The following is a 6832-nucleotide window of genomic DNA, read 5'->3' on the forward strand; positions in this document are numbered from 1 at the left end:
TTGGATATATGGAAGGAACTGGGCTGAAGGAGGAGAAACAAAAATCAGTCCTGGAAGCTAGACCGGTTCGGTGCGATCACTATGGACAGCCTTATGAGATGAGATGATCTACTTGGCAAGATTCTTTTGGCAGAACTAGTGGTAGTCGCGAGCTGGTACATTTGGTAGCAAAGGCGATAGTTTATGAAAGAAGAATCCATTAGACCGCCAAATTGTACTTCAATTTCTACCAGAGTTTTAGCGATGAACTTTGTGCGAGCTACCAACCCTAAACAAACATTACAGAAACGTGATCACATGTGGGAAAAACCGGTGAGGGAGAGTTAAGATTAATGTGGATGCATCGTTTTGCATGGAAAATATGAATGGATCCACTACTAGGGAAAACCTTATACACATAAATTTAGCAGTAGCGAGGGTCAAAAATGGGCGCTAGTACTAGATAGCAGTAGCGCGTGAGCAAAAACGACGCTACAGATAAAATTGTAGCAGTAGCGCGTGCATGTGGAAAAGCGCTACTACTAATATTCCCATTGCTAAGACGATAGGCTACGCATAGCAGTAGCGGGCTTGAAAGAAGAGCGCTACCGCTAGGACATAAGTAGTATTGCGTTTCCTACGAAGAGCGCTACTGCTAATGGAAATAAAATAAAATGAAAAACAAATAGAAAAGTAAATGAAAATGAAAGAAATATAAAAAGGAAAAAGGAAAAAATAAAATGTAAAGCAAAATAAATGAAAAAGCGAAAAAAAGGAGAAAGGCATGGCAGTAGCGTCTGTTCTTAAGAGGCGCTATAGCTAATGTAGCTGCAGCGTGTTTCCTAGACCCCGCTATAGAAACAGAAAAGAAAATAAGAAAATGGATGGAAATTACATAGCTATAGCAGTAGCGCGTTTTGCTAAACCCGCTATAGTTACCTTAGCTATAGTGCATTTTGCGAAACACGCTACCGCTAAGTTTGACTTAACTAAAAAACCGTTTCCCCCCGGCCACCAGTTCTCCCCCAAATCCCTCGACCCACCCCGCCACCGTCTCTCCGATTCGCCGTTGCCCCACTTCGCCGCTGTCTCCTGCCGACGTTGATGCCCCCGGAGCCACCAGAGCGGCGCGCCGTCGACGCCACCGGAGCCGCCCCCAACGCCACGGAGCCGCGCGGCCTCATCAACGCCACCGGAGCTGCCGTCGATGCCAACGGATCCTCCCTCGCCACAACTGCCTCCCTCGCCATCACCGGAGACGCCCCTGCCTTCCTCGCCACCACCGGAGGCCGGACAGCAGCAACACAGCAGGTACCAAAAGCCAGATCCTTGCTTGCTCAGCGACCCCTGCCCTCCTTCTTTCGCAGCCTCCTCCTCTCGCACCGCTTCGATCTGACATGCCGCCTCCTCTCACTGCAGTGCACCCCGTCGCCGCCGTTAAGCAGCACGCTGAGCGTTGTGCCTCCGTCCAGCTCCGCGCTGCCGCCACGAGCACCGCGGGGAGCAATGACCACGGCCAGAGGTGGCCCTTCACTAACCTTTGCGACGCCCCTGCTCTCGCCACGCCCAGGCACCCAAGCTTCAGTCAGATCCCGTTGCGCCCTTCACCAACTTCCCCACCATTCTTGCTCCCACAAACTTCAACAAGTGTTCCCCATCTCGAAAAGCAGGAGCACGAGCAGCGGCGGCCATGGCGACCCTCGGCGGCATGCTGGCCGCTGCCATCCTCAAGGTGGTGGGTGACCAGGTTAGTTCTCTGATCGGGGGTCAGATCGCGCTGCAGATGAACTTGAACAACGACCTCAAGAAGATGAAGATGGCGCTGGAGAGTGTCGATGCCGTGCTCAAGGACGCAGAGAGGCGGTCCATCACGGATAAATCCACGCGTCTTTGGCTGAAGCGGCTCAAGGACTTCATGTATGTCATCTCGGACATGCTTGATGAGTTCGAAGCAGACACACAAGCCATCACCCAGCCATCTACGCGCAAGGTACGCATTTCTGCAGTAAATTGGCACAGTTCTTTAGTTTGTGAGTATGCTACTCTTCTCTTTTTGAGAAACAAGTGCTTTACGTCTGCTGCATCCAGATGCACATCTGGGTGCTGAGCGGTAGCTTGCTTGGCTACAAAATGAGCTGCCATATAGGTATTCGAATACAATTTGGAAGGAATTATTTAAACATACTGAGCTAGTGAATCTGCTAGTAGATTGTTTGGCTTGATCTTGGCTAGCTCTATCATCAACCACATCTTCACCAACACTCTTTTTCAGAAATGATGGGTTTTATTGACTCAAAATGAAATATCAAGTGTCCCCAACAAAAAACATGAAATATCAAGTGGATACAAACACAATGAGGACACGCTCTGCCTCTTCATAGCTAATACCAAACACACACACATACACACGCATGCACGCGCGCGCGCGCGCACACACACACACGCACGTGCGCGCGCGCACGTACACACACACATCTTCGCAGCACTTGCTAATCCTTTATCCAGTCTCCATAGTAATAATTTGGGCACCAGATCCTTGGATGAACTAGACAGGCCTCAGCCTTCGGTGTGGGCATCTGATACATCTCCATACCATTTTGATTTAGCTCTAGTTCTAAGCACGATGGCATTGGTCTTATCCTTGGCGGTTATAGTCGGAGCTTCTTCTTAGAAATAAGAGGATGTGCCTCTAAATGTTTTAACAAAATTTTCTGTTGGGCCATTTTGTATTTCACTAACAAAGCAACTGTCTTGCAGTTCTCCTTCAAAAAATATTTGGCGAACATGATCCCTTATCTCACAATTGGCCCCAACATTACAATGGCCAATAGGATGAAGAACATGAGGGACGACCTCAAGGTCATAACAGATCAACACAAGGAATTCAAGTTAACAAACTGCACTAATGCCAATGAGCTAAAGGTCACCGATATACGGGAAACATCATCAACCCGGGAGACACAAATCATTGGGATGACTGAGGAAAAGATATAATATTGGCTTCTTTATCTGAGAGCATGACAGAAGATATCACAATCCTTCCTATATATGGCATTGGAGGCCTTGGCAAGACAACCTTGGCAAAAATGGTTTACAATAGTTCACAATTCAATGAATACTCTCAAGTATGGGTTTATGTGTCTCAGCCATTTAATTTGATCAAAATTGGGAACTCTATAATATCACAACTATCAGAGAAAGATAAAGAGAGTGGGTACACTGAAAAGCAGTTGATCCATAATTCCCTTAAAAAGCTGCTTGCCAACAAGAAGATTCTGATTGTTTTAGATGACCTGTGGGAAGACAGCATATCTCAGTTGGAAGAACTGAAAGATATGTTAAAAGTTGGGGAGAGCAGTAAGGTGGTTGTTATAGAAACCACACGAAGTGAAGGTGTTGCGAAGAAAGTGTCTACCATCCAACCATACAAATTAGCACCATTGACTGATGATATGTGTTGGTCTATTATAAAGCAAAAGAGTGCATTTGAATCAAGAGGTGACAAAGAACAATTGGAGGAAATAGGGAAGGTCCTTGCAATGAAGTGTGCAGGTGTGGCTTTAGCAGCTAAATCACTTGGGCACACGCTGCAATCTATGAAATCTGGTCAATGGGAATCAGTGAGAGATAGTAATATCTGGACTGCACCTTCTTTGAAGATACATCTTCTACACAAGTGCTTGCATCTCTGAAGTTGAGCTATAGTGTTTTGCATCCATATCTGAAGCTATGCTTTGCCTATTGTGCAATATTTCCAAAAGGTCATAAGATACTTAAAGATGATCTTGTTCATCAGTGGGTTTCTCTTTGTTTCTCTTCCTGGGAACTTGGCGAGAGATACATTAGTCAGCTTTTGGGCCTTTCTTTTCTTGACCATTTCAAGTCATCATCGGTGAGTTTATTCATACCTTTTACGATTTGTTTTCATTGTTCTTTTGGAACTGGTGTAAGGTAACTTAAGTATAGTTGTAAAGTACACAAGCTGACAAATATTGAAACTATAATATAATTCTGAAATTGCTGAGAATGATTTGGAGTACATCACATATTTATTGCTTACAGTGCAGCTTTTCCAAATAACTTCTTGACAATATCTCAATGATTGATACACACAAATGCAACCCAAGACATCCCTACAATACTCAATTATTGGTTTACTGTAGCATGCTAGTTAAACAAAAAGTACACATTAGTAAGTACTCCCTTGGATCTAGTATAAGTTGAACTAAAGCAGCGACAAGTAATATGGATCCGAGGGAGTACTAAGGCCATCGGGAAAATCGTAATGTCCTGTTATAAAAATGCCCACCCCGAGGTCTTTAGTCCGCATCCAGATGTGGCATATGCATTTGCGTAAACACAGTCTCTTACTTACACATGCTTGGGCTTACTGTGACTAGCATGATTACTTGGTGCGAGAAGTTAATTTCCCTTTTCTTTTTTTGATATTCTTTTAGAATCAGTCTTTTTACAACATTAATCGTGAAATGTACAACAATATATTTAGGTTCACTATAGTGGTTATAGATATTTAAAGACATTATAACTGAGCAGTTTTCCTCCCATCTCAGGGCATTAGCAAGTTCAGCCGTTGGATCTACTGTTTTAGGTGGCCGTTAATTATCTCTGTCAATACGCGATGGGCCGCGCTGCAGATCATCTAAGGCTAGGCTGACGTTGATGGGCCACTATTCCCGTAGCAAAATCGGAACTCTCTGGTTGATTTGGGATTTCGGGTCTGTGGTTGGCCATCCCCGCTGCTTCCACCCTGTTTGCTCAGCCGCCGCTGCCGCCGCCGCCGCCCCTCTCCTTCCTCTTCCACCACGTACTACAAAAAATCCCGAGAGGAAATCTCCAACATATGAAATTTCCTCTCCCACCCCCATGATCAGCGACGAAGGTGGAACAGGCGACGGATCCGCTTGGGCGATGCGGTGCCGCTGACCGTCAGGGTGCCGGCTGGGATTCAGACTAAACTTCTGTTGGCCGTTTTCCTCTGCCATGGGCGAGAGGAGATCCTCGAGACAGCCCTCCCCACTGGCCGATGTGATGTTTCTCCCTGCATTTGCATGGAAGACCATATGCATCTCCTTCCTTCCATCAGTTGGGGCATGTGTTGACGTCGGCTGCAACACGACGACAGCAGCAAGCGTTCTGGTTGCCAACTTCAGCTGTGAACTGAGACCAAGGGCGTGGTCTGCTGTGCTCTGTGCTCTATTGGAGCGCTCTCCTGGAAAACACTAACCTAACTCCATTTTGACAATGATCACAACGTCCCCATAGCCATTTTTAGGATGGACAGCTGGCCCTAGGGTGTTCAGGGTGGTGCTTGAGGACAACAATGAAGAGACCGCATCTGCCTGATTGCTTCCCTTAGCTATGAATAGATTGTTTCGTTGTATTATTGTGAGCAGCCTTTGATACATGTCCAATGTCCAATTTGATGTTATGATCTGAATTCCGAGATATTTGTTAAAATCACCTTATTTGCAAAATGTATTTCCATTGTATTAGATCATTACAATTTTGTCTATCTGGTTACATATGTTGAATGGCTCCCTGTTGTTTGGTGGTTCACAACTGATAACCGTCAGTGTGGCCATCCTTTAAACATGTTGTATGTTCATCAAACAAAAACATTTTTTTGAGGGAATCAAACAAAAACATTTTCATTAACCACATACCCGTCCACTGATTAGAGAGGATAGAACACTTTGATATTACCATGATAAGTTGATAGAAGCAGTCCTAAGAAGGTTGGTACGGAAGTGATCTGAACCTGTGGCTCTATTTTCCTCCAACTTAGCAGTCGGGACCTCATTTCATGGTATATATTCCCATTTCTTCTGCTCTATTAAGATTATTTCACAGAGCTTTTCTCAGGAGGACATTGTGGGGTTAAGAGAGAATTGGTCTACTTAAGTACAGTACAAAAATTAGAATTAAGGCAACCGATGGAGCCAGTATATTTGTCTCGCAGACTTTTGATGGCATGTTTATCCTTCTGTCTCTGCATTCTTACCTTATTTGCATTGTCTGCATTAACTAACAATTTTCATTAAAAGGATTGTATGGGGCGATATTTGAGAACACAATCAAAGAAATCGTTGCTGAATACAGATCATGTGAGCAACTCCAGCAAATGCCAAAATATCTCAACTGGCTTCTGCCCAGGCATGTATAAATTATATGATGCATTATCACTTTGAGGAAGCCATGCAATATTGACATGATGTTGCAAGGCGGCACATTCTGTTTCCCATCAACATGCTATTATGTGATATTATTCCCCTTTATGTTTTTTCTTCTGCTTAGATACTTCAACACTAGGCCCTGTTTGATAGCTCTGTATTTTCTAAGTATTTTGAAAATACTACAGTTTTTAGGATTACCATGTTTTAATTATTTTTGAGCTGTTTGACAACCACTAAAAACTATGGTGTTAATATTGCAGCTTTTTCATACTATGGTATTTTCTCTGTTTTAAAAAAGAACCTCGGATCTCTTTTTTTAAACTGAGCACGCTAAAAAAACAAGCTCATCCTTATCTTCGCTCGCTCCTAAGCCGCTGCCCTATTGTCCGTGGAGGTCGTCAAGGCCAAGCTCTTTCAGTTCACGAGCAGCTTCGCCGCACGATCCACTGCCAGCACCGTCGTCTTGTGGAGCTTTAGGTCATGCCTGCATGTGAAGCTCCTCATGATCTCAACAAGAAAGAAAATCAAGCTGCTCTGGGCAACATGCAGCTCCGCATTGACTGCCTCCTCCTATTTGTTACTTTGGAAGTGTAACACCGAGATTATGCACGACACATTTAGCTTGCCATTCAGTCAGTGCATGATCGTACGTCTGTGCT

The 6832-nt window shown here is 44.6% G+C and overlaps 1 pseudogene; it reads left to right on the forward strand.

The window, feature by feature from the left end:
* Nucleotides 1–1658: 1658 nt before the first annotated feature.
* On the forward strand, nucleotides 1659–4003 carry LOC123101161 (putative disease resistance protein RGA1; annotated as a pseudogene).
* The last annotated feature ends 2829 nt before the right edge of the window (nucleotides 4004–6832 follow it).

The sequence above is a fragment of the Triticum aestivum genome, chromosome 1B (assembly GCF_018294505.1).
Source record: "Triticum aestivum cultivar Chinese Spring chromosome 1B, IWGSC CS RefSeq v2.1, whole genome shotgun sequence".
NCBI lineage: Eukaryota > Viridiplantae > Streptophyta > Magnoliopsida > Poales > Poaceae > Triticum > Triticum aestivum.